Source organism: Prinia subflava, chromosome 1 (assembly GCF_021018805.1).
Source record: "Prinia subflava isolate CZ2003 ecotype Zambia chromosome 1, Cam_Psub_1.2, whole genome shotgun sequence".
NCBI lineage: Eukaryota > Metazoa > Chordata > Aves > Passeriformes > Cisticolidae > Prinia > Prinia subflava.
In genome coordinates this window covers 6,424,221-6,450,540 of record NC_086247.1, presented here as the reverse complement: position 1 = coordinate 6,450,540, position 26,320 = coordinate 6,424,221, and the positions used below count along the sequence as shown (strand labels likewise).

Here is a 26,320-nt window from a genome sequence, read left to right as displayed (position 1 = left end):
TGATATTCTTGTTCATTCATTAGAGGTACCCAAAGTCCCAAAATGACAGCAAAGGTTTTGTGTGTTTTGCCTTGTATAAATGTATAGCTCCTGAACTGTTTTGCATATGGCTGGTTGAATGCAGTGTTGAGGTGTGCCTGTTTGTTTTGGGTTTGGCTTGGTTTGGGTGATTTTTAGGGTTTTAAATATCTGAAGAAAAAAGTAAGGAAAGAGGAGTAAGTGACAGAAAGCCTTGCATTTTGATTCAAATTTGGTCATATGGCTGCTAAGACCCTAAGACCTCTTGTGTCACTTTTCATAAGCATAAAAAGGTAGAGATGAATTTGTGGACCATGGAAATTCAACAGCAGCTTCCTTATGGTTTCCTTTATCCATTGTGAAATCAAAATACCTTGTTGCCTTCCACAAGTATCAAAATAATTTGCCATTGTTTACCTAGGATTGTTCATCTGGAAAAATTCCTCACCTATCTGACAACATGTAGTTCTTTCCTCAACATTATATTTAATTTTCCCTCTCTGACTCTCATATCACAGCATTCTTATAGGTCAAGAATCAACAAATTACCTTAACCATGGAATTAAATTGACTCTAATAACTATTTGGCTCAGTCCCTATGAAGCCAATGAACCACAAGTATGTACTTTACAGTTAAGGACATACTCAAAAACTTCTCTAAATCAGGGACAGAGTTAATTATGTTATTTTACTCTCACAGTTTAAAACAATACCCTTTCCATAAATCATGTGATTAGACAGTAGCTTTATTCCTTCTTTAATAACTAGAAAAACAGGAACACAGGAACACTTCCTTTTTTTTTTTTTTTTTTAATTTCTGTCTACTTTAACATGTAAAATACTCTCTTTGTAACTGAAGAGATGAATTACTGTAGAGACATTGATCCTGCTTAATTTCCCTGCAGATTCAACACACTTTGTTCTTTAAACAAATATTTCCTTTGAGCTGAGAAATGGCACATGCATTTTTATTAAACTGCCATTGCTCTTGCAGTTACTGCAGTATTTTTCAAGTCCTTGGCCTTGGGACATCTCTATGGATAACACATTTGGTTATCATTTTAACATTTGAGCTACTTACCCCATAAGAGGATATCTGCTGCAGCATCATGATCTAGGAACAGGGAACATTTTCACAGTTCCTTATGTGTGTCTCTTGTTAAGCATTATCACCTTAGGGTATTTGGATACCTAATTTTTTATTATTCTTGCTGTTGTTTTCTTCTCAGAAAGGCAATCACCATACTTAAAATGCATAATTAAAGAATAATAATAATGCAACTCTTCTGCCAGAACTTGACTGGCAACAAGAACTAGGTTCTAATTTGAAGAAATCAATATTAACACACTCATTAGAGCCTCCACACAGAAACATGAGAGCTAAAATAAGATTTCTGATGCTCAGTGACCTAGTTTTCCCCAGTCTCAAAATTAGTTACTTTAAGAAACAATATTTGTATTAAGGAAGAAAACAAACCACCACCAAGACAGCTATCAAGTCAAGCTCGAATCATAGAATAATAGAATTTTAAGGGTTGGAAAGGATCCTAAAAATTATCTCATCCCAACCCCTCTATTATAGACAGTTCCCACTAGACCAGGTTGCTCAAGGCCTTACCCAGCCTGGCTTTGAACACTGCCATGGTTGGGATTCATAAAGTCTAACTGAACTATTTTTCAGTCTTTATCCCTTGGGAAGCAACAATTCTGAAGCCTTCTGTTTTTCCACTACACAGTAAGTCTATAGGGATCTTCTTGGAAGAATCCTGTGGGAGAGAGTCATGGATGAAAGAAAGGTCCCAGGAGAGCTGATTGATTTTTAAGCATCACCCTCCAAGCTCAAGAGCAATAATCATGATTTACAGGAAGGCAAAGAAAGGCAGTGGGAGTCCTGTATGGAAGAAGAAGGAAGTCCTAAAAAAGTGTAACATATAAAGGAGCCATAAAGGAGTTGGGAGGAGAAAAAGGTTATCCTGGAGGAATGTAAGGGGCATTGGCAGCTTTAGGAAAGCCAAAGCCCAGGTGGAGCTGGTGAGAAATGTAATAAAAAGATTAGAGGAAAGGTGGGTCTGCTGCTAAGGGGGCAGGATACCCGATGACAAAGGACAAGGAATTCAGTGGCTTTTCTAACCAATCCTTTACTGATAAGACAGACTCAGGAATCCCCAGTCACTGAGAGCAAAAATAAAAGCCTAGAATAAGGAAAACTGACTCTTGGTGGAAGAAGATCAGGTTGTGTCAGGAAAATGGCCATACAATACTCTTGGTATGCAACAGGACACAGCTACTGATGCTGAGGAGGGTCAGTGTCAGTGAAATACCTCTGCTGACCATATTTGAAAGGCTGTATCAGGTGGAAAAAAACCAAAACTGTGGAGAAAGGAAAATGTCAGTCCTATCTTCAGTAAGGGAAAAATAGTATCCAAGGAACTGCAGACTGGTCCTCCTCACTTCAGTTCCTGCAGAAGTAATGAAGTGACAGATTCTGGAAACCATTTCCAAATGTATGAAGGACAAGAAGGTGACTGGGAGGAGTCACTGAGGATGTATGATAGGGAAATCATGCTGATACAGGGTACAATGCCATTTAACATCTCCATTAGTGCCTTACATGTTGGGATAGGACACACATGGAGTGGATCTGCAGAAAGCACAAAGCTGGAGTAGATGATCCAGAAAGCCAGTAGTGCTGACCATCAGAGGGACGTAGACAGGCTGGAGAAAAGGGCAGACGGGAGGGAGCCTTATGGAGCTCAACAACAGGAAAAGCAGGTTCCTGCACCTGGGAATACCTACACAGGCTCCCTTGTACGCCTGGTAAAATGTAAGTGATATAGGGAGGTTTCTGACAGGTGTGGAGTTTCGTAAGGGACTTGGACTTCTTTAGCATTAAGGGAAACGGAACAGTATCTGTTCTCTTCTCACCATTCTTTACCAGGAAGTTCATTGGAAGGTATTATTAATCCTACTTTATGATTCTTGTTATGCATTCTTTCCCCTTCTTTTCTATCTGTATTGGTTTTTCGTCATCTAACCATATTACAAACACTACTTACATTAGTTTTTTACAGATTAACTTCTTTACCAAACAATTTCTATACTTCTGAAGTTTTGTAAAAGTAAATTTCTGATGGCTGTAGCCTTTTGGCTCTGTGTTTCATGGCAGTCTCCAATAAAGTTCCTCTCTCTAATAAAGTGTCCGTTCCAGCCAATGCTTTTCCTGTACCTTTTGCTGGTATAGATTGTCTGAAATGGTTTAATTTTGTCATTAAGCAAAATCTCTCGACATTTCCACATCAGGATCACTATTTTATCTCACTTCCATTTTAGTGAAATTTCTTTGTCTTTTATAGCTGTGAGATATTTTCCCTCTAGATGCTTGAAATTAAAAATTAAGTTTTAAAGATATTTGCAGGGATAAAAAAGGAATGACAGACACATAAGACACAGGCTGATCATATAGGCATAATTTGCCAAAGAAACAGGCTGACAAATGTCTGTTTTCAAAATGAAAAAATAAAAAATTCATATAAACATTGTAACTTTTTCAATAAACCTGAATTAATATTTTCAGTACATCTTAAAATGTGCATAAAATAGTAGCTGGCATTTCACTGGGAAACTTGAGACATTTAAATTATTATGTGAATATTGTAATATTTTATATGTTATATATATATATATATGAATTTGCTGTTTTTTACTTTTTCAACTTATTTTAAGGTAGACATCTAAAATGGGTTGGATATATTGCATTTTAGAAGTGGGCATTTAACATTTCACATAAACAGTTTTGGTTGCTGAAACATCAGCTTCTTGTGTCATTTGATATTCTTGTGGGTATCCAAAAATTTATGTGGAGATGACAGATGTGCACAGGACTTAGGACAGACACCTGTGTTTTTCTGGTGCAATGTACGGGAGCTGGGGATTTCTAAGAGGACACTAGACCCGTATTCAGTCAATAAAATCCTACTGCAGGGGGAGGGGGTTCAGCTTGAGGCTCAGGCATCTAAAGGAGGTGTCTTCAATTCAGGCATCAATGTACGTAAGCCGAGGACCTCAACTCCTGCCATCCTCAACAGAGATTCTGTAGGTGCAGTCAGTGAAGCTGTACTGGTTTGAAAGCAAAACCAGTGAGACTTCAAGTCAGAAATACAATTTAATAGAGAGAGAAGAAACAAACAACAAAAAGAGGTAAAAATAAATAAATAAATTTAAATATATATAGATATAAAATAAAATAAAAAAATAAATAAATAATAAATAATAAAATAAAAATAAAATTAAAAATAAAAAACTAAATTAAAATAAAAAATAAATTAAAAATTAAATTAAAAATTAAATTAAAATAAGCAATAGCACAAAGGACCACTGACAGAGTCAGAATGCAAACCTGACACCATGTTGGTCAGGGTGTTGGAAGCAGTCCAAAATAAGTCCTGGAGTGACAGATGTGGCTCTCTTGGAGTAGAGATGATCCTCAAGAAAGGATCCAGTCTTTCTCTGGGAATCCAGTGGACACAGGCTTCCTTGGTGTTTGGGATTGCTGGTTTTATCCTGGTGGAAAGGCTTTGGCTCCTCCCACTGGGTGGAGCATCTCCCAATGGAATGAGGTGATGTTATCAGTCATGTGAGAGGCCTTCAATGGCCCATTCACAGGGGATGTCCCTCAGAGGAGGATGGGTGGAGGAAGAGATAAGAAGAACTGATAACTGGTGTTATCAGTTGTCCCATTAACAGAGGGCATCTGCCCTCTTCCCCCCTAGAGTTACAAGAGATAAAGAACAATATCCCCCAACCAACTTCAACAGATGAAAATAGAATACACGTTTTTGGTTACATTTTTCAACCCAAGACAGAAGCCTTAGAGAGAAACATAGCTCTGATTGGGATATATCTCAATTTTTCTGTCTTAGTTCTTTCCCAAATATCTCTGTTTGCATGATAGACACCTAAAGTTTGATCTGATGAATTTTCAATTATGTGTCACCCAGCTGTTTTATACTTCTCATGATCTAGGTGAGATTGTTCTTCCTGTATCCACACAAAGGAAGTGGGTTCAAAACCTGGACATGAGGTAATGGTAAACTAAAAGAGGGTTGATTTAGATTAGATATAAGGGGGGATATTTTTACAGTGAAGATGATAAAACAATGGAAGAGTTTGCCCAGAAAGGTGTTGGGTGGCCTGTCTCTGGAAAACACTCAAGGTTAGATTAATGGGGCTTTGAGGAACCTGATTGAGTTGAAGATGTCTGTCCTCATTGCAGGGGCCTTGGACTAGATGACCGTTAAATATCCCTTCCAATCCAAATTATTCTACTTTTCTATGAGCACTTCTCAAGTGTTTATATATTTTGATTACTGGAATTACTTTTGCTCTGATGCCTTCAGCAGAGGCTACAAGAGCTACAACTCTGTTGTCTAGGGACTAGGTAATGAGACAAGTAATGCTTGTGTTCTCTCTCTCGGAAGCTGCTTCTTACCTTGTGTCTTACATATCAAACTTTTCAGGGCAGGACTGCCTCTGTGCAGCAGTGGTTAGCAGGAGGGGCTCTTTGAATAACACTGAATATTGTTTTGGATATTGTTAACCTTGAGTGTTGTTAAAAATGTGGTTTAAATAAAACATTTTTTTCTTTTATCAAAGTTCTTTAAACTATAAAAATAAAGTTCAGCTGTTTGGTAGTAGTAATGAATTATCACACCTTAGAGAAAATAAAGAAAACAAAAAAGAATATAGAAGAGGCAGCAGCCCTGGCAAATCCAATCACGGATGTGTATTTATTGAGAATTATTGCTTATTATAAGTTTTTCCAGAGGACTCTACAGAAATCTCATGGTACCTATAACTGTAATCCATTTTCTATTGCTACTTCTTATTTTGGTGTTTTGTAGTCCCACCTTTCCTTTCAGGAATGCCTAATGATGCCTCTTGCTGGCTGCTGGCTTTGAACTCTAATATATGTGTTAAGCAGCTTTGCCATTCACCTCCTCTGAGCTGCAATAGGTTACTTTGGTGTGGGATACTTTTAGCTTTCCACTAAGATCTGTGGCTTGGCTGATAAACTGCAAGCAATGACTTCATTACATGCCTTTTCATCTTGTATGTGGTTTTTCATCAGGGTGTCCTGACACCCTGATGAAAATTCAGCTGGGCTGGAGCTTGTTTAGCCTCATTGTGCTTGCTGGGGTTCACTCCTCCCTCTTTCTCCATTGCACTCTTTAATTTAATAGTCATATTTATTGTTATGTTTATGTCTCATAGAGGCTTTTGATGCAGTTCAGTGGGAGGTGATGCTATTTTAGCACAGTGTTTTTCTGGTAGTGTAGCTTGTCTAGACTCCAAATTGTGTGAAGTTTTCCCCTTACTGAGGACTGTTCTACATTTGCAAAGGCAGAAGCTGGCTGAGGTTCTGAAATATGAAAGCCCTTCTTTGTCTCATTACTCCTCTGTGAGCCTCATTTCTGCTATTCTTGTGCTGATTGGATTTTTTTGCAGTGCATTTATTTATTCCATGGCTTATAAATAAGTCACATTTTCTTAAGTATGGATGACAAGCTTTTTGCCATGGCCTGATTTTGATCTAAAGTGAATCATAGCACTGGATAAAAGCTGCTTTGTAAGTGGTAATGCTGCTTGAAAAATGAGCAAAACACACTTTAAAAATACCTTCCACCTTAATGTCCATGTAGAACAGAGGCTCCAGGGCACAACCCAGTGAATTTGGGACTGTGTGAGATCAGCTGTAATGTACAAACCTGCCACTTGTGGATTGGGAGAAATGATGTGCTAAACAGTTCATTGCCCGGAGCTGTGTATAAATATTAGATTCAGGTCAATAGTATCTGCAGCTGTTATTTTACATGGCATGGTGAATCAGAGAGAGTAGAGGATAAGAAGAAAATTACAGCTGATAAAAGGAACTGTCTGGCTAGCCTATCAAATTCGTGGTCACAAGAGACCAAAGCAAAGGTTTGCAATTAAAATTAAGGAGCCTAATTTTCAGTCAGAAAAGAGACTGACCCAGAAGTTGCAATGTGTTCTTCTCCATAACAGAGACAGAAGAGACTTTTTAACTATTTGGCCTGCTTCTTTGGCCAGCTTTCCTAGACTAGGGTAGATTTCTGTCTGCTTTCCAAAATCCTTTTGGCAGAGCTTTGCAGAATTTTTTTCTAGGTTTGCATTTGAATTCAGGTTTCCAAGCAATGTATCTTTCTCTCTTTCTTGAATTCCCACCCTATAAACACTAAATCTTCCACAACCCTCAGATTCGGTAAAGATATATTATTACGCATAAAAATGTAATTAAATCAATGCTCTCAGAAATGTCTATGCTGAACAAAATTTAATAACAAGCACTTGAATGACAATATCCCTGTAGAGTATAATGGTGCATAAGATTGGTGGGTTGCAGCACAGTCCTGCAGGTGAAAACACATTTAGAGGGCCATAAATGTCCTTCTGCTGTCTGCTTTGAAATGAGCTTTTTCCTTGTGCTGAAAGGAGGTTGGGGAATGTATTTCCATAAGATGGGGAGATATGGCAGGCCATACTGGCAGCCCTTCGAAGGAATGTATCATGAATGACAATTTTTAATGTCAATGATGGCTCTCCAGCTGATGTTGCCAGATGGACAAGGGATCAGTAAAAGACAAGACCAAACTTCTAATTCCTCAGTGCTATATTTTGATATTTTGTGTGTTTGAATAAACAGTTTACATGTTCTTTTTCCTCTACTGATATGTGTATATATATATATATACACACACACAAGAAAAATTCCACACGTGGAAAAATATATGCAATACAATGAACTTTTATTAATTATTCTAAAACATCATTCCCAAATGATGAAACTATCTTTTGTCTTCTGTTTATCATGTTTTTGTCAAAATATGTTGAAATACTTATTATTTCTGTTTTATGTAGTAAATAATTTATACCATTGCACCATAAGTTTTAAATTTATGTTCTCCTATTGAAATCCACTATTTTCAGCCCAAAATGTATTGACTTTTTTTTTATTTATTTAAAAAATCTCTGTGCATGTCTAAATGTCAAACTATAAAGAGCTTTAAAAGAATGTGATTTGTTAAGATAGTTTAGAATATTTTGAAAGCAGTAGATTTACTTTAAAAATGAGGTAGGGTTTTTGTTCTATTTCTTGTGTCTGTATCTCAAAGGTAGCGCTCACAACTTCAGGAGGACAGTTTGATATAATGGGTTCGTTTTCTTCCAGGAGTTTTCTCCTGGTCCCTTCCCTTCCCTCTTTTTTATTCTTCCTTAATGGCAAAGCAAGGGAGAGATGACACACTGTGAATGTCCTACACTACTTTCCATTCTGTTGATATGGAGACTAAATACCCACAGCACAAGCTCAATAGTTGTGTTAAGGCAAATTAGACTGAAAGGAAGGAACAATCTCTCAGTGATTTCCATAATAATGGAAAAAACTGGCTGGGTCACAGAGCATGTACTGCTCCAGCATACAGTGCATGTCAGGTCAGTGAGGAAGCCAAATACACTCTGTGTCTCTAGACAGCCAAGAGAGAAGACAAGAAAATATGGAAAAGGTTTGGGTGCTGACACTTCAGGAAAGGGGGATCAGATGGCTGAAAATGTTGAATTTACTCTTTGGCTGGTTGCTAGTTTCTAGAGGATGTCCACATGTCCCTGAAAAGATAGAAGCTGTACTTGCAAGCTCTGGAAAGTGAGACAGATGAAAATTAAAAAAAAAAAAAAAAAGCCAAAGAACCTAGAAAAAGTAAGAGAAGGAGTTTGCAGCACATAAATAAAGTAAAATTTAAAAAAATCACATAAAGAAATGCAAGATTCCATATGATCATACCATTCCTGACCTACTTTTTTCTAGCTTACTCTTAAAATATCTAGCAATGATGATTTCTAAAAAGTATTCCAGTGCCTCACCCTCTCTACCCTTCATCAGCTTTCTAATGTCCAGTGTTTGGACTCCTGATGAGAGCAGATATTATTGAGGATTATGTCCTTTGTATTCCCTCTTATATTCCATGTGTGTTTATGTCTCCTATCAGTCTTAGCCATTCTAAACTAAGCAGTAATTATTTATTCAGGCTTTCCCCTCAGCTCATATTCTCAAGGCCTCTAAACCTATGCTGCTCGCCTCAGACCATTCTCCATCAGTCCCACAACCTTCCTGAGTTGTTCAGCACAAAACACAAGACATAAATGAAAACTTGTCATGTGAACTTGATTTCACAGATAGAAAAGTGATCATCAAAGCCCCATGAAAAGCAGCAGTGCTAATTTCATATGATGTCTACAACCAGGCTGACCAACCTAACTTAAATTATGAAGAGTTCAGATCATGTCAGATAGGAACTCCCAGCACTACCCTAAGAACAAATCTTTACCTAATGTAGATTAGCAGTGTCAATAAAACAATTTATTCAGTGAAACCATTTTGATTTATGGCAAAGATCTTGCTCATAACTATTTTTGGTAGCATTAATGTTTACAATCATTTGGAATATGTAGATAGGCCACGTGAACTAAATCCCAGATGAAAGAAATTTGGAAAAAGTGTTCAAAATTACAAGGATCTTACCTTCATTATGGCAATATCCTTCAAACTGTTCAAAGAAATGCTGCATGTCAGAATGCCATTATGAACTCCAGTTTCTGGGTTTAACACCAAGTCTGTTTCAAGTTGCCTGAGTGCGAAGTGGAAATATATGTGTCAGTCCATGTGAAATTTTATTTAACTTTAAAAAAAATACTGTTTGAATCAGTCTTTGAAGAGTGAAGGGCACTCCTTTTGTTTGCTTTAAGTTGCTTTAAGGCTTTCTTGTCATATCCTAGATCGGTGATAGTCTTCCACTGTTAAGTAAACTACAGGGGAAGAGAGCCCTTAGTCCCTTTCAAGTCTTTGCATTCTCTTCCAGATAGTGACACTGCAAAAAAAGACAAAAGGGCAAAAATAACATTTTTTGACAGTGCTCAGAGAGTTGATAACAACTGCACTTTTGTGCATCATTACTGCAATATCAGAGAAGCACAGGCTGTAACTTCAGCTGCAGAACCCTTGGTGCTTGGGGAATATACAGAGAGTTGTTCGGTGAGCTCCTCATCACATAGCAGCAACTCTGAGATGGTTTTGACACATGGATAGAGTCCACCTGAGGCATGGAAGATGTTAATTCTTTAATATTGGAATCAGGGAGCAAAGGATGATCATTGGCCCAAGTGATGTAGAATGTCTATAAATGTGTTGAATGTCCCTACCAAGAAAACTAACTAGTTTCCTCTTCTTGAAATATTGTATTCATGTGTAGGTGAGGAGTAGAGTGGGAAGACAGGATGAAATGGGTCCCTTTTGTGATAGAATTCTGACTTTCTGTTGTGCAAACTGATGTCATTCTACTGCAGCTGGCAGAAGTTCAGTGGTTTTGCAGAAGATAAATAGCTACCCCCAAACATCAGCATTTACTAGTATCTATTATTTATGACTATTTGTATTAATTTTTACCTCTCTAGCCAAGTGTTTCCTGAGCATTTTCCCAGAAATGGCCACAGCGCTTGATCCCTACTCCAAGGAACTTGCTCTCTGATCTGTAATTACTAAGAAATGGCCAAGTCTGGCAATTACTAATTTTGTGGAAAGGCGCTGTATAGTCTCTAAAGATCTTCACGAAGGAAGACAACAGAGATTGGAAAATGTCTAATTCTGAACCATTAAGTATTTAATTCCTTAAGTGAACTTGTGTATATTGCAAGAAGACTAAGTGATTTCTCTGTAGATCTGGCAATTAGATTTTTTTTTTTTTTTCATGGCTAGGGGGTACCTTACCCATCATTTGGAAGAGTTGGACACACTGTGATTGCCTGCATATATGTCATACACAATCTCTCTTATTTTAAGCTTCAGAAAACAAAGTGAGAGAAGCAGAGAAGTGTCTGGCCCCCAACACCTCACAGTGATCCCTTAACTAGACAATAAAGCTTCTCTGCTCTTCACTGCACCAAAGTGGAATCCGTGACACTGTTAGGTTTGCAAAGACCCACTGAAATACCCATGGCATTTCCCAAACTATATTATGGTGGGGGAAAAAATACAAATAAAGATTTCAGCTTTTTTTTAAATCAGCCTCAGCCTTTTGAGGATGTTCTTGATAAAGAAAAACAGAGCGTGTAGTCACATCTCAGTCTTCTCTAAGCCACCTGCTTTTGAAAACAGCAAATATACATTGGCTTAAAAACATTTAAATTTTTTTTTCAATAAAAAGAAAATTCATATTCCAAATGTATGGTCTAACCCTTCAAACAAATGCAAGAGTATGCTGAAGTGTGAGAACAAAACCATAGCAGTATAGCCAAACACAGATGGTAAAAATTTGCTAAATTATGGTTTAGGACAACTGATAGTTCCAGAATTTTTAGAGATTGGGTCTCATTGTCTTTCCACTGTTCAAATGTATAAATGTAAGAGACTGCCCATTGCCACAAGCAATGTCATTAGGAAAGACTAAGAAAACAGTAATTTATTTGGGTGTGAATGAGAACAAAGGAACCTCATTCTCTGCAAGAAAACTCTGTTTTGTTTAAATAATGAAGTCACATACTGCCTCATCTCTCTTTTTCTCTTCTTTATTACTGGTTTTGTTTTCATTACACATAAATACAAAGACATGTAAACTGAGCCAAAGTCTTGATTACCATGGGTGGAATATTATAAACAAATATATGGGACACCATAATAAAAAGGCAAGAATGACATTGGGACATAGAAAAAGACATCACAGATGGAGGAAATCCAAGGAAAAGTTAAAACCTGACAGAGGATTTCTCCATGACAAGAACATGTAGTCAACTAGGTGTTACCAATATTGCAATTTGTGAACTTAAAAGTCAGTATCAGGCTGAACACAAGCAAGGTGGGAACTGATGACTAGAGAAACATAAAGCAAATTACAAGACTCTCTCTTTTATAACATGAAGCTTGCCCAGTGAAGTCATGAGCAATTTACTCATCCTATATGCAATGTATATTGATTTCTCACTTTGTTTTATTTAATCTGACAATAAATTAATGTATCTCATATAACTGGAGTGGACTAGGATCTCACTTACTACTGGTAGTCCATGAAAAATTGCTGGTGTAACAAATAGAGAAAGTTTATCTCCATTCTATATATAAGGAACTTGGACAAAAAAAGCTGAAATATGAGCTTATATTGTTGTCAAAGGTCCAAAAGAAGTTTAAGTAGTTGTATTTTATGTAATTTTGATGTAGCACTATACTACTTTTGTTATGTTTACACAGCTTTTGACTGCAGCATAAACCAATCTTTTGTGATTTATGACAGAAGCTGCCCATAAAACTTCACTCATCTAAAAATCAGACATTTATTTTAAGCTTATTATCAATGAAGAGGGAGATTATCATGTCCCAAGTTCTAGGCAGTTCAATCTAAATCATCATAAATGATCTAAATCATGATAAGCTTGTACTTCAGCAACTGAGTCACCTACCTTTTGATGTCTTAAATTAGTTTTCTCCCCTCTCCTAGGAATTTCACTTAACTTTTCCAAGTACTTTCCTGAGCAAACTGTCTTTTGTTTTGGTGGCAAGGTTTCCAGCACTGTCATTCTCTATACTGCATAGCTGAATTAATTTGGGGGAGAGAGTTCTACAGTGCTGCTGTGACTTCCCTCTTGTCTGTCATGTGGCCATATCAAAGAGGCTTTTCTGACCTTGGTTCCTCTCTTTTCCACATTAAAACAGCCTCTTCAGCTTTCAACAAGATGAAAGGAAGACTGTTTTTTGTTCTGTAAAGTGTGAGTTAAATAATTCAATAAACAACAATGCCTGCCCCTCGACCTCTCTGACTTCAGTGTCTTGATGACACCACATGAATTCTTAAATGTACAAGACTTCATTCTCAGTTCTCAGGTGTTAAATACAAGCAAATCTTCCAAGAATTTCTTTTGATTTGAAGCTACATTTGGCAAATACCATTGCTTTCCTCTGCAGTTCAGTTCCTATCATACGGACATTGCTTCCCTGGCCACTAGCCTGGCATGTAAGGCAAAGCCAGGCTCTCTGCTGAAAGGTATTTTGGACACCCACACTTTTATCTGGGCATTTAGCCCATCAAATGTCTTAGCAATTTATGCATCAGACTTCTAGATGTAAGAAGGAACATTCATTGTTCAAAAGGCAGAAAAAGCTCAAAACAAACCCTGCGAAAGGATAAAGGAGAAATATGCCTGTGAATGTGGTGCCCTGAGGACATAGATCATTATTTATTTTTAATTCTCAGTCCAATTTCCTTCAAATGTCAGTGGAATTCTGCTGAATGTGGCTTTTGAATGTGTCTAGGCATCTACTTTCCTACATAGGCACATGATTCCTTTTAGTGCTTTAAGTAAAGAAAATTTTGCAGTACAGGGTTTGGTGCCTAGCTGCTCTTCAATCTAACAACCTGCGATGATGACCCGTTCTTTACAGATCCTTTCCTCGGAAGTATTAATTTTCTTGTTTTTGCAGCGTCCCCATGGAAGACAAAATACATTGGACAAACACAAAATTAATGGAATTCTTCCAGTGGATTGCAACAGTGAATTGATAAGGTATAAGTAAAGGATAGAGGCAAGGTATAGGCTGAGCAGAGTTTTAGTGGAGGCATCGACATGCAGCTCCATTTGATGAAAAATTGGTCTCTTAGCAGCAGATAAAAAGAAAAGCACTTATAGCACAATAAGAAGGCAGAGTGATGTCATTACATGTTTGTGTCCAGTCTCTGCAAGAATTCAGATACAGACAGGAGTCTTATTGTGCATAAGTAACAAACATCCAGCTCCCCTCTTGCCAATCAGAGCAGTCAGGCAGAGGTTAACACAGATTAGCCAGAGTCTCTGAGGTCTGAGGATGAGAGTGGAGTGCTGCAGCAGTAAAACAGGGGTCACTGAAGGTAGAACCTGGACAAAACTTCTCTTATTTAAAATTTGGTGTTTATACTGTTAAAAAAAATTGGTTTGAATTGGAAGGAACTTTAAAGACTGCCTTGTTCCAACCCCCTGCCATGGGCAGAGATGCCTTCCACTAGACCAAAAGCCTCATCCAACCTGGCCTTGGATGCTTCCAGGGATGGGACATTCATGATTTCTCTGGGAAAAAAAAATACATTAATTAATAAGTTTGTGATATAGTTACCAGAAGAAGTCAGTGAGGTAATATATGAACATGCCTAATGTGCATATATATATATATATATACACACATATGTATATAAAACCTGTCCACATATAAAGAAACACTGTAATCATTTTCGCAAATATGTTTTTAAGACAGCACAGTTAAGCTCCTGATTAGCAGACCTGACAACAGTTCTCCTTCCATATACTTTGTACAGGCTGCCTCTAAATAGCATTGCATTTTAAATAATAAACAGTAACTTTCCCCTTGACTAGATAAAGCACATTAATTTTTACAGAGTCTATTTTAAGCAAGTGGGCATATGCAATTCACACTTTTTTAGTAGCCTAGGATTTTGTCTAAGAAGTGTTATGCAAAGATTGTTCTGTGACAGATCATCTGTGTTTATGGTATAAATTAGTGAGAGTGTTATGTTAGCCGTTGTAATTATACCTTTGAAAAAGAAAATTGTGACAGATAAAATTTGGTACATTGTAAAAAATGGGTTTAAATTCCTGATACAGTTGCATATTGCTAGAGACCCAAAGGCTTACACTTTTTTTTTTTTTTTTTTTTTTAGCAAGGAACTTTTTGAAATAGTAAGGATTTAGGGGGTGGTTAAAAATTATGCCTGCTATTAAAAAGAATTTAAGGTAATTATATTGTTTACTGTGGGGGTGGTCAGGCACTGGCACTGGTTGCTCAGAGAATATGTGGTTGCCCCTTCGCTGGAAGTTTTCAAGGCTGGCTGGATGTGTCCTTGAGCAACCTGGAAGGAGGTTGGTCCTGGTCATGGCAGGAGGTTGGAAATAAATCTTTAAGGTCCCTTTGAACCCAAACCATTCTATGATTCTATAGTTATTCGATATTTGCTCTAACCTCATACATTTTTTCAGGGTACAAATGATACTGCTATTGAGGGGGAAATCTTGATTGTATTGATTAACTTTTCCAAGATGCTATGGGCTCTATACCATTACACTGAATTGTAATTTACTCTTAGATTAAGGTTGTTGATTTTATTGTAACTACTCAAATGCTAAAGGGGTGTTGTATGAGCTGCACTCTGCCATTAGTGGATAATTTATCTGTTACTATAGGACTTCTGCTACAGGCTGGGTATCCTCAATAGCTTAAAATCCTAAACAGCTATTGAGAGTTTGAAGGAGTGTCTTGCACTTCCATGATGTGATACAAAAGGGAAAGAAGAAAATAAAAAAAGTTTGACAAACACAAAGGTGATCTCATTTATCATCATGGGCATTGCTCCATTCCATATATTGAGGAAACTCCAAAACTTTGTTTTGTTTTGTTTTGTTTTGTTTTGTTTTGTTTTCCCAAGAATAAGCAGAGAATAAATTATTCTGTGGGTACCATTATCCTTTTTAGTTTTCCTCACTGTTGACCAGGTCTGCAACTGAAACAACTTTGAGGACACAATCAGTTCTGGAAAGTCCTGAGTGAAGTTGTCATTTTGTTAATAGCAGTGTGTTTGGCTTACCCCCAGTAGCATTTACAGGCTGATCCAAGGCTCAGGGAGAGGTTCTGTACCAAGTTTCTGTTGACTGACTGCCTCAGGTTCATTAAATTCTTCAAGAGAAGAAAAATGCAGTTGAAGCGTAGATGGATTTTCCAAGTATTTTTGTTCCTTTTACACATTAAACCCTGTTTTTCTTGAAATACTGTCTGCTTTTCACTCTTCTGCACAGAAATCTGAAATGAGAATGATTATTTGCCCTGTAGTATTTTCTGTTACAAAAATTAAACACACTTTTTTTCCTCATCTATATTATGGCCTCTGTTTTTATCAAATCCTTTAATAATCAGATATGAGTTAAAAAATGGATTAGTCTCTGCAAATATCTTTTCATCTCTCAGACTGTACCCATGCCATCTTTAAGGTGCCTGTTGGCAGAAATCTGTAGACATCTTGCTATGATTTTATGGAATAGCAGTGAAGGTGCTTAACACTATACTGCAAAAACAAGTAAAAAGAACATATCTAAGTCCCCATGTGATTAACCAGCATAGCACATTTTAATAAATTTGTAAGAAAATGCTAGTAAGCTATTTCTGTTCTATATCAAGAACTAATAATAGGTATATTAGATATTAACTTGCGCTCCTGTGGCTGGAGTTATTATACAAAAATGCCATTAAAAAATATATATGCATTTGAAATCATGTCAAGATATTCTGAAAATCTGAATAACATTAGAACACCTCCACAAAAAGTACTTTCCTAAGCTGTAAATCTTGACTGCAGTGCCCTGTTTCTAAAAACATGATCATTTTAAATGATCAGTTTAACAATATGTTTCTTTAAACCTAATTGATGAGGACTCAGCATATCACATATTGTTCAAGTGGACCTGAAAAGTAAAAAGTGCAGATTACAGCATTTTTGATCTACTAGTAGATGAGAAGTTGTTTAAGTCTGAGGGTTAAATCCTGATTCCATCGAAGTTAATAACAAAAACCTATTGGCATTAGGAAAGTTAATTTCTACCTTAGTGTGAATTCTCCATAAATAAAAATGTATTTTGGTACCTATTTCTTAGATTTCTCTACATCTTAGGTATAGTAATTTAGAGATCTGAAAGATTTCACTGTTTTTCTTTGAAGCAATAGGTCTGCAAAACATTGGTTATGTTCAAAACGAGACATTTTGAGGGACCTGAGGGTCCACACACACTGGTTTCCTACAGAGGCACCTTTTAGACTAATTTGGGAGGGAGCCAGTTGTGTTGAGAGAAAGGGGTACCCTAAGGCACCCTTGAACCTGCTCAAGTATATATTTCCCTGTATAGACCCTACAGTACTGTGGCTGATCAGTCTCATATGTTCCAATTTTTGTTGCAGACACAACAGAGAATAAAGGGGACAAGCAATTACATTCAAACACCATGATGTGAATCCCCTCCATGATACCAAACACTGAGGAATATTGTCTTTTTGTAATCACATGAGCCAGCAAAATACATATACCTTCATGTCATGACTAGACTGAAAGGCTTTGTCATATCATATGCAAAATTCCACTTCCCAGCACAGTTTAGTTGTCTTAAAAATGAGATTTGATTAAAAATAAAATATGGTGTTTCTACTGCTTTGCTGAATTTGCCAATGCAGCAGTATCTGTTGAAGCTGAAAAAAGACAGACTTGGAGCTCTATCAAACAGAGATGTAAAGTATTCTAACTATTTTAATAAGTTGCCATCTCTGAAACATGCTGCCCAGCAGGTACTACTAATCAGCATTTCCTCTGGGAATTAAGAAAATAGGGCTGCTGTTACTAAAGAAACAGGATTTTTCTGAGATTGTGTCCTAAGGGTACATTTTCTCTTTTCTCAGATATTTTCTGTCTGATTTAAAGATATCACGGGAAAGTTGGCAGAGAGAGTACACAAGGACGTGCATAGATATGGATGTTGTCATGGAAAAAGCCCATGGCAGAAATTGTTACATACCCCGGCTGGTGCCTTTACTTACGTTGCTTGATTTTGTATCAATGAGCTGCCAATGTCAATATTCCCTCAGGATTACTTTGAAAAGCAACATTAGAAATCCCAGCTTGAAATTTTTATACCTGCTTTTTAGAATGTCACATTAAAAAATGCAGATTAAAAAAAGGTCTATAATGTTCACAAGAAATTAATTTTCAGTAATTATAGAGTTTGTTATTAATATTTGCCATTGACCAGCATACACTTATGATCAATAATCTATTCAAAATGCATGCAAACAGAGGTCAATAGCACTCTTAATTAGGTTTTGCTCACTAACTCACAGTCATGAACTGAATTGCATAATCTGTGTTTTCCCCTGTTATCCTTGAATAATCCCTGTTTCTCGTAACTGACTAGTGATGAACTTTGCTGCTATTTGATGTGTTTTGATAGCTGCAGCTAGAAATTACATTGGAAGGTGAGGGAGGCAGAGTTAATACAGTAATGCAAGCTGGAGAACATGGGGATGAGCACACTGGCAAGTGAGATCAGATTTGAGGATGAGAGAAAAAGACTGGAATGTGCACAGCTTGTGTCTGGGACTATCCAGGTATTTTTGTTTGCTACTGAGAAAAAAATAAGCTGAAAAATGCTGGTTCATATTGCAGAGCTGGCACTACTTAAAGCAAATAGTGTGCTGCTGGGAAGCTGTACTTGACATTTTTTTGCTTTTTATTTCCCTGAAGCATTGTAAGATGCCAGGAAATTCACTGAAAACTAACAGATAAGCTTCTCTTGAAAGTCACAGGATATTCTTCATTTCCTCTAAAGATTGCATGTAAATAGGGATACTAAGATGTCCAAGGAACTTTTTAAACCGTAATTGTTCCACTTCATGTCACTATAACACAAAGCCATTTTCAAGTTGTTATTTCTATATCTCCTCTGTTTCCTGAGAGGTATCATGACATTTATCTAAAAAAAAAAAAAAAAAAAAAAAATCCCCAAAGAAACCCACAAAAGCCCAACACAGCAAACAACAAAACATAAAAATTAAAATTAGAATTTAAATATGAGATGTTATGCTGTTGCCTGGTAGTCTCAGGAAAGAGAAAAGAGGAAACAAAAGTGTCCTCTGTCTTTATAAATCAATTCACTCAAGGAGTTCCCTGATTCACCATGAATTAAAAACAAGCTTCTGCCCCTACGTGACTGTTGTAGAAACACTGTCTGAGCTTGGGAAACATGCTTATTCCATATAGGCCCCTTCTCCAGCCCAAAATCTGTCTTTTCCAAGAGCATGTTCTTACCAGCAAACCTTGGTAGGCTCCACAGCCATCTAGCTGTCACTGGGACATCCACATTGCCCCCCTTGCATTCCATGCTTCTGCAGTGAGATAAAACTCTCTTCAGCTGGTTTGACTTCAAGGCATGCAGAATGTTTTGATAGAAATCACCATCTTTGCTGTTGTAGGTACTTCTGTGAACAGTCAACTCTAGGTTCTAGGCAGGTCTGGATTTTGCAAGGTTGGACAAAGCCCCAGAGCCATCACCAACAGCCAAGTTCCATTTCTAGTCTGTGTTGTTCTTACCTTAGATCCTTACTAAAGTTCTTATCAATGTCTTCAAAGAGAGAATGTCACGTGCCTTGTCTTTTCTTTAATACTATGGATAAATGAGGTTGTATTTTCCCCTTCATGTCATAGCCTTATTTTGGAAAGTTTTATATTTTACAAGGAAAAATGGGGTGATGGAATAGAGAGTCATACATATAGGTTATTATAAGGATCAGACTTCTGAGTTTGAGAACAAGAAAAATGAAACACTTGATAGTTACCACTCAAAAGTTATTAAAACATTATGAATACATGTGGCGGTGCGCGTTTTTTGGATTGAGAGTTTTGCTTAGACCTTTTATGAACATTGTGTTGATGAAAGTTAAGATAAGGATCTTAAGAAAGACCTGGCAAGTGGATTAGAGGGCTTGTGCTAAGATGGCTGACAGACAGACGAGGGAGGAGACTCTGGAAAGACTATGTGGGGCAGCAGCTGAGGGCGCTGACAGAAGGATTAAGGAGGGAAGAAAACTGAGGCAGGGGAAGTAGAAAAGGATTTTGGAGTGGGTTACTATTGTGGGTGGAATAGGGACGCATGGAAATGACATTAAGAATGTTTTATTAAGTTTGATTGCATTTGTACAGCTTCAGATCTTTCCCCTACTCTCCTCCCTAATTAATATTCAGACTCCCTGCTGAGTTACTTACAGCCTGTTCTATGTTTAGCACCTCAGTTAACTGTCAATCCCCCTTCCCGCCTTTGAGTTTCTCCTCCCAATCCTCCTGATTGGTCCTGGATCCCCAACTCCTCCCCTGTGCTCCCCAGAGATAGCATTTGATTTGTCTAGAGGTAAGGAGACACCCCTTTCCCCGCCCCCATTCTGTTCCCTTAAAAGTTGCTGCACAGCATTGTTCTTGGTTCAGATTGCCTGGTTCCTGGTTGTGTTAATAAATCCGTTCTTGTTCTCGCTGCGTCTGGACCCTCCCTTCTTTGCTTCTGCACGCTTGGAAAGCCTTGGAGAGGAACGAGAGGCCTCTCTTGGTGGCACAAGAACCCACAGGGATCAACTCTGCTCAGCCTGCTGCAGGTTGACCCTATTTTACTGTGCCGTGGTGCACGAGCTAGCCCGGCGGAAAGCAAACAGGCTTTCAAAGCACCGCGACAAACAAACATATTATATATATCACTTACAGAGATAAAAATATAAATGTTTGTTTTAAAATGGGTTTTACTTGAATTTAGCTGAAGATTTTGAAGAGTGATATTTAGAAGAAGTAATTTGAAAATAGAAGAGCCAATATGTTTCTTTAAAAGGGGAAAATGTTCTAATTTCATTTAGAAGGTAGATTATGCAGACAGTTTAATTTAGAAAGACAATTTATCAAAGTTCAGCATCTGGGCTGGAAATGAAAGAAGAGAATTTCAGGAAGACAGATGAAGACTAATATTTGGGCTGCTGTATTAGGATGTTTGGTAGCTATATGCCATATCTTCGGGACAGTTATCTCTGAAAAATAACAGTTAAAATAAATATCCTTGACATTTCAAGTGCATGGAAAATGTATTCTGGGGGTTGGATTCAGAAGAAGTGATAGCACATAAATCCAACCTGAAAAAGTATCTTGGCTCTCAATCAGAATCAAAGAACAGCTTGGGTTGGAATGGACTTAAAGATCATCTGGTTCCATCTAGTCAAATTAAAGACTATCTATTATTAAGAAGAAGAGTGGCCCCATGCTTACAGTCCAGGTGTAGGCAGCAGGAGTTACAGGCATGGTATTCAGGTTTGCAAAACACCAGCAGCATTTTGTGCTGCTTTCCTTTGTGCTTCCAGAACATGCTCTGCTCTGGCTTAGCAGCTGTCGCTCGCTGAAAGTCTGAGGCTTTTTTGCATTATAAGGAGCTCAATGCTAAGTGCCATGATTTGACATTTGCCATTGTAGCTGTCTCTCAGACTAACCCCACTAATAACACAGTTCTCAAATGTGAGTTTTAAAAACTGAGGTCAATTAAGAAAGCTACATTTTAAGTGGATTTTTTTGTTGTTTTATTCCAGTGAGAGGCTGTTGAATTGAAGCATATTTGCTTGCAGAGAAATCCTACCAAAGCAGAATTACAGTACTACTCACTTTTAAATTTCACAGCAAAGTAGCACTTAAGGCTTATTGCGGTGCATTAGATTTAAAACCAATTAAGTACAATGCTAAATCAGTGTAAACCACATTTCTGAATTTATCTACAACATAACGAATAACATCTGCATCTGCAGAGAAAAGATTTACACTGAGCAGCAAAACAAAATGTGTTGACAATTTGAGCAGTTTTCATTCCCTTATGTCATACGTCTTCATAATTTGGTAAAGCTTCACTACAATCCTTTGTTGTTAGGGCAGTAAAAGGGGAAAACACCCAAATGGCAACACATGGAGGCAGAGTCTCCCTCAGTTCATTTCCTCTTCTCAACAAAGGTACATCTTATTTGCCTCAGGAGCTTTCCAGTTCAAAATTTATTCAGGATTTGACAAGGATCACCATTCTTCAGGTGTGTTGGAGGATCAAGGGTTGTCTTCTGACCTCCAATGGACATTTGTAGAATTGCCCTCTCCAGAAAACAGACTTTCAGTAAAGCCAACCCACTCCATTCTTTTCCTTGGGTGATAACTGGAAAGGAAGGGAAAGGACAAAGGGAACCAAAATGCTCCAATGTTCTTTAAGGGACCAAAAAATATCTTCTACAGAAATAAGTTTCATTGCTAAGTCTGCCTGAAGTTTCATGTGTGACCTTTAAGAAATAACATATATACTGCTCTCGACACAGTTTGCACAAATCTCTTTTGCAGGCTTGACAGTTAAAACTTGCCACCCTCTTATTCTCCACTCTTAAAAGGAAGTAGGAATATTGGTCTATTTTACCTTCTTGGCTTGTAATGTTTTTACTTCCATGTGTCTCCTTCTTATTGCAGATGTACAGCACTTGAGTCAAAGGACGGGAGCTTGGTTTGACATCTGAGGATATCTCAGCCCTGTGATGCAGGAGATATTATTTCATGTTTATGACTTTTCTATTAATGTCCTGATAATGCCACTATTTGTTGGCAGTGTACATATTATAATACACAGCAAACCAGCAAGAGCTCCTACTTCAGCTTTCTGCAACATATTTCTTCGGGCAAAAAAGCAAGTTTTCTGCCATTTAATTTTTAGTGTCTCTTATTTTGGAGAACATAGCAGAGCTGTTCTTACTTGTGAGACCTTCTGCAAGAGAGAGCTGTTGTCCACAGCGAGGTCACTAGTAAGAAAGTACTCATAAGGCTACCTCTGTATTTTAAGGATTAGCCTTTTGTGTTCATAAAGCTGAGTCCCAGTCTCAAGAAGGATTTTTGTTAATAGTGCCCTTATTTATTTTCCAAATTGAATCCTGCTCCTGTTGTTATGGACCTGCAAATCCTCTCATGCTTCTCAAAAATAGAGTACTTGCTGGTGATAATTGAGCTGCATGAAGATTGACAAAAATTGATGTGGAATTATATTGTCAAGCTGAAATGTTTCATTCATGATACTCTTACACCTGGAATTTCTAATCTTCAGGCCTTGGGAGTAGCTCAGACTACAGACTGGGAGTTTGTGTTGTCTTGGCATGAAGCAGAAGATGTAACATCAACAGAGCCTGCATTTAGCAACCTATTCTTCCTCGATGGTGTCTTGTACTGAAAATACATAACCTAAGAAAAAAGTGATTATGGCACACTTGAAACCTCAGGGGGTTTCTAAATGTGTAGGGTAAGGGGTAACATGGCAGGGGGGTTGGGGTAGGGTGGAAGATTAACAAAACTGCAAAGCCAAATAGTGGAAGCAGCAGATATTGAATTAAAATCCCCCATAAAAGAGTGTGTTATCTACAGCCTGGTAATGATTCTAGTGCTGCAAGGAATGCTCTGCTCTACCTCTGAGTGATGGGAGATGGGGCTTTCAGCATTGTTTTACAATACCCAGCACAGCACTGGACAGATCCCCCTATGTTTTCTACAAAAACCATTTCTGGTCACGTTGGATGCTCACAGAGGGAATGGCTCTGCAGCTGCTATTTCTGCCCCATGTCGTGTTGTGCTGCACAAATGTAACAGGATATTTACTTACCCATCTGACACTGCATGGAATAGCCCAACCTTCCTACACCAACCCATTACGGACCAGCCATGAACCAGTCTAAGAGAAGAAAGCTCAAACTATACCAGTATAACCTTTGTTCTTGCTCTCATGTATTTCAGGAGCTCACTGATGTTAAGAAATTTATCCTGCAGAATACGGGAGAGTTTAACTCCATTTCCCTAGTGGGAAAAATGAGGCAAGTAAGGCTTCAAAGTAAATGCTAACACTTTTGTCTATTTTGGAAGTAACATTCCTCCAAAAAGTCAGCCTCATATTTTCCTCTGCTGGATAATCTGTCATAAGTCTTCTGACTGACATGGCTGAAATGTGAACATTAATGGCCTTAATCCCAGGCTGATTTATGCCAGAGTACATCAAATACCTGCCTGAGACCACTGTGTTCTTGAACTGAAGCAAGGTGTCAGGAATGTATTTCATAGCATCTAAAAGGGCACTGAATGCTCATAATTTGGCAAACAGATTCTGTCTGTGGTATCCTAATTGAGAACCACACACCCACACCCCCCCTCCCCCCGAGGAAGAAAATGAGGACAATTATACTCAACAAGCTAGGCAACAGAATTTATCAATGAAACTTTGGTATGGGTTTTTTCACAAGAAACTGGTATGGGAAGAAAACTGCCATGGGAAGAAAAGCAGTCTCCCATTTGAAGGTGCTGCTTCAAGTGTTAACCCTGCTATGGTGGTTTGTGAAATTTTGTTTGCAGAATACACAAGGGCTTTCATGAAAAGACTTATACTTTATGCTTCTCCTCTGCAAATGAGCAGTCAAACCATTGGCCAAAAAATGCTGTTTTCTTCTGCACCCAAAAGGGTTCCCTGACGCCTGTAAACAGGCCTGGGTCTCTCTGCTAATCCATTTTGAGTTTTATTGATTCTTCCTTATGTTTGAATGGGAACCAGAAATTTTCTTTTTCCAGTGACTTTTCTTGAATTACATTGTGTTTTATACCTCTGGGGCTTAAGAACTGCTTCATTTACCAGTATCAGGTAATTGCTACTGCAGCAATTTGGTACCGTAGAAATGAGCAGCTGGAAGGTATTGATGTCTTGATAAAAGGTTGTTATTTGTGTTAATTTTCCCTCCCTCATTTTCATTTTTGGCCAGCCAAACTTGGTATCATTTGCTGTTGTTAATGGTTATGTTACCTGAAGCTGTTATGGAAGTCCATGCCAAGTGCATCCCAATGAATTGAGGAGTAATGTTGTTTTAATTTTAACTCCAATTATATCCAGGAAGATTAATTGTTGGGGGCAAATCCTTACGTGGGGCCAAAAGGGAGTTATAAATCATTCAGTTAGATTATCAGATAATTTTCAAGCTCCTGTGGGTTTCAGAAAATGGACAAGAATAGCTTAAACCTGTCTCTTTCACAAAGAACTAGTAGCTTTTGATAAATTAGAATCTGTCTTTTTCCTCTCTCCAGTGATCTCTCTGGATGTGGGTGAAATGTCCACTAGTGCTAATTTAATTGCAAGTGGAACCCTCTGCTGCCTGCAAGTAATTCACATTTTTCAGAAGCAGATAATGGCAATAGTAAAAGTGCCTCCTTGCTATCAGGTCATTTTATTTTTAAGTCAATGACAATGGAACTATTATGTACCAGTTGATGAGAACTTAATTTGTTTAAGTATAGAAGGGGATTTATTAGCAGTAATATGTTAGCATTACCATGGACCTCTAGCTCCTACATATGCATTAGACAATTTCACCTAATCTAAGAAAATGTAAACTAATCTAGCTAGATGCATAAGTATGGACCTCATTTTCCTTTCATGGAGACAAGAGATAATTAGAAGACACTTACCAGACCTAAAGCAGAGTAACTTAGCTGAGAATCAGATCTCTTATCTTCCATGTAATCTGAATATTCCACTATATGATCATGATTCTAAGGATAGTTCAGGTCATGAAAGATGACTAATTGCATCCATGAAAGTGAACTCTCCCCCTTTAGCAAGGCATGCATCTGTGTCAGCCAGAGCATCTGTGACTCAGACCCTCTCTATTACTGCACAAATTACTCATTTCCCCTCATGTAAATAGATATGAACTAGAAGGAACCCAGAAATACCTAGAAAAGTCAGGATGGTCAGGCCCTTCTAGTTTTTCAGGGCTGCTCCTCTCTGTCTCCCTGTCCCAGAGTGGGCCTTTCCCTGGGCTGCAGTCCTCCAGGGAGAACATGCTCCAGTTGGGACCAGGCTGCGCCCAGCATTTGGAACAGGTTGAATACTCCTGCGGTGGTGAAAAACTGTTGTCTCTTCTTGTTCATGCAAGAGGTATTTTGAAAGTTTGGCTTGGTTTTTATCCCTTTCTAAAATTTTTTTTCTAAACTGGGACTAGAGTTCTTCTAACCTTCCTTGAGGTTTTTTGTTTTTGTTTTTTTTTTTTTTTTTTGTTGTTGTTGTTTTTTTTTTTTTTGTTGTTGTTGTTGTTGTTGTTTTTGTAAGTTGGTTTTGTTTGTTTGTTTGTTTGTTTGTTTTAAAAGGGTGAAGTGTAAGTGGGAAAATGGAGATCTGTAAGCACAGAAAGCTCTTGCAAACTTTCCCACTGTTGGCATCCTCAGAACTACAGAATTGCAAGGAATTTCTGGACTGGTGAAGAATTCTAAATGTCAGAGAAGTACCGGAAAAGGCACTAGCTACTCCAGAAGGGAGTGGATCCATGCACTTTGACAATTGATGTCTCCTGGATCTTGTTCAGTTCCACTTATTTGAAATTTCATGGACTTTTCTAGGCAAAAGCCAAATTTGATGTGATATGGTGAAACTCATTGTCTATTTTGATTTCAGTCCTCTGTTAAAAAAGTTCTGAGCAGTTATAGCAATCATTAAAGTTATAAAATGCATATATATATGCATTTTTATGGCCATAATAAATTAGTCTTATGCAACTGTACATAAACACACACTTTTCTTTATTAATATTTTATCTTATGCTTTT

At 37.7% G+C, this 26,320-nt stretch overlaps 1 long non-coding RNA gene across 1 annotated transcript in view; it reads left to right on the top strand.

The window, feature by feature from the left end:
* LOC134556236 (uncharacterized) overlaps positions 1–25,783 on the top strand; it is a 56,185-nt gene extending 30,402 nt beyond the window's left edge. Inside the window, exon 3 of the long non-coding RNA XR_010081627.1 lies at positions 23,475–25,783. This is a non-coding gene — a long non-coding RNA (uncharacterized LOC134556236). The remainder of the gene's footprint in view (positions 1–23,474) is intronic.
* Positions 25,784–26,320: the final 537 nt, after the last annotated feature.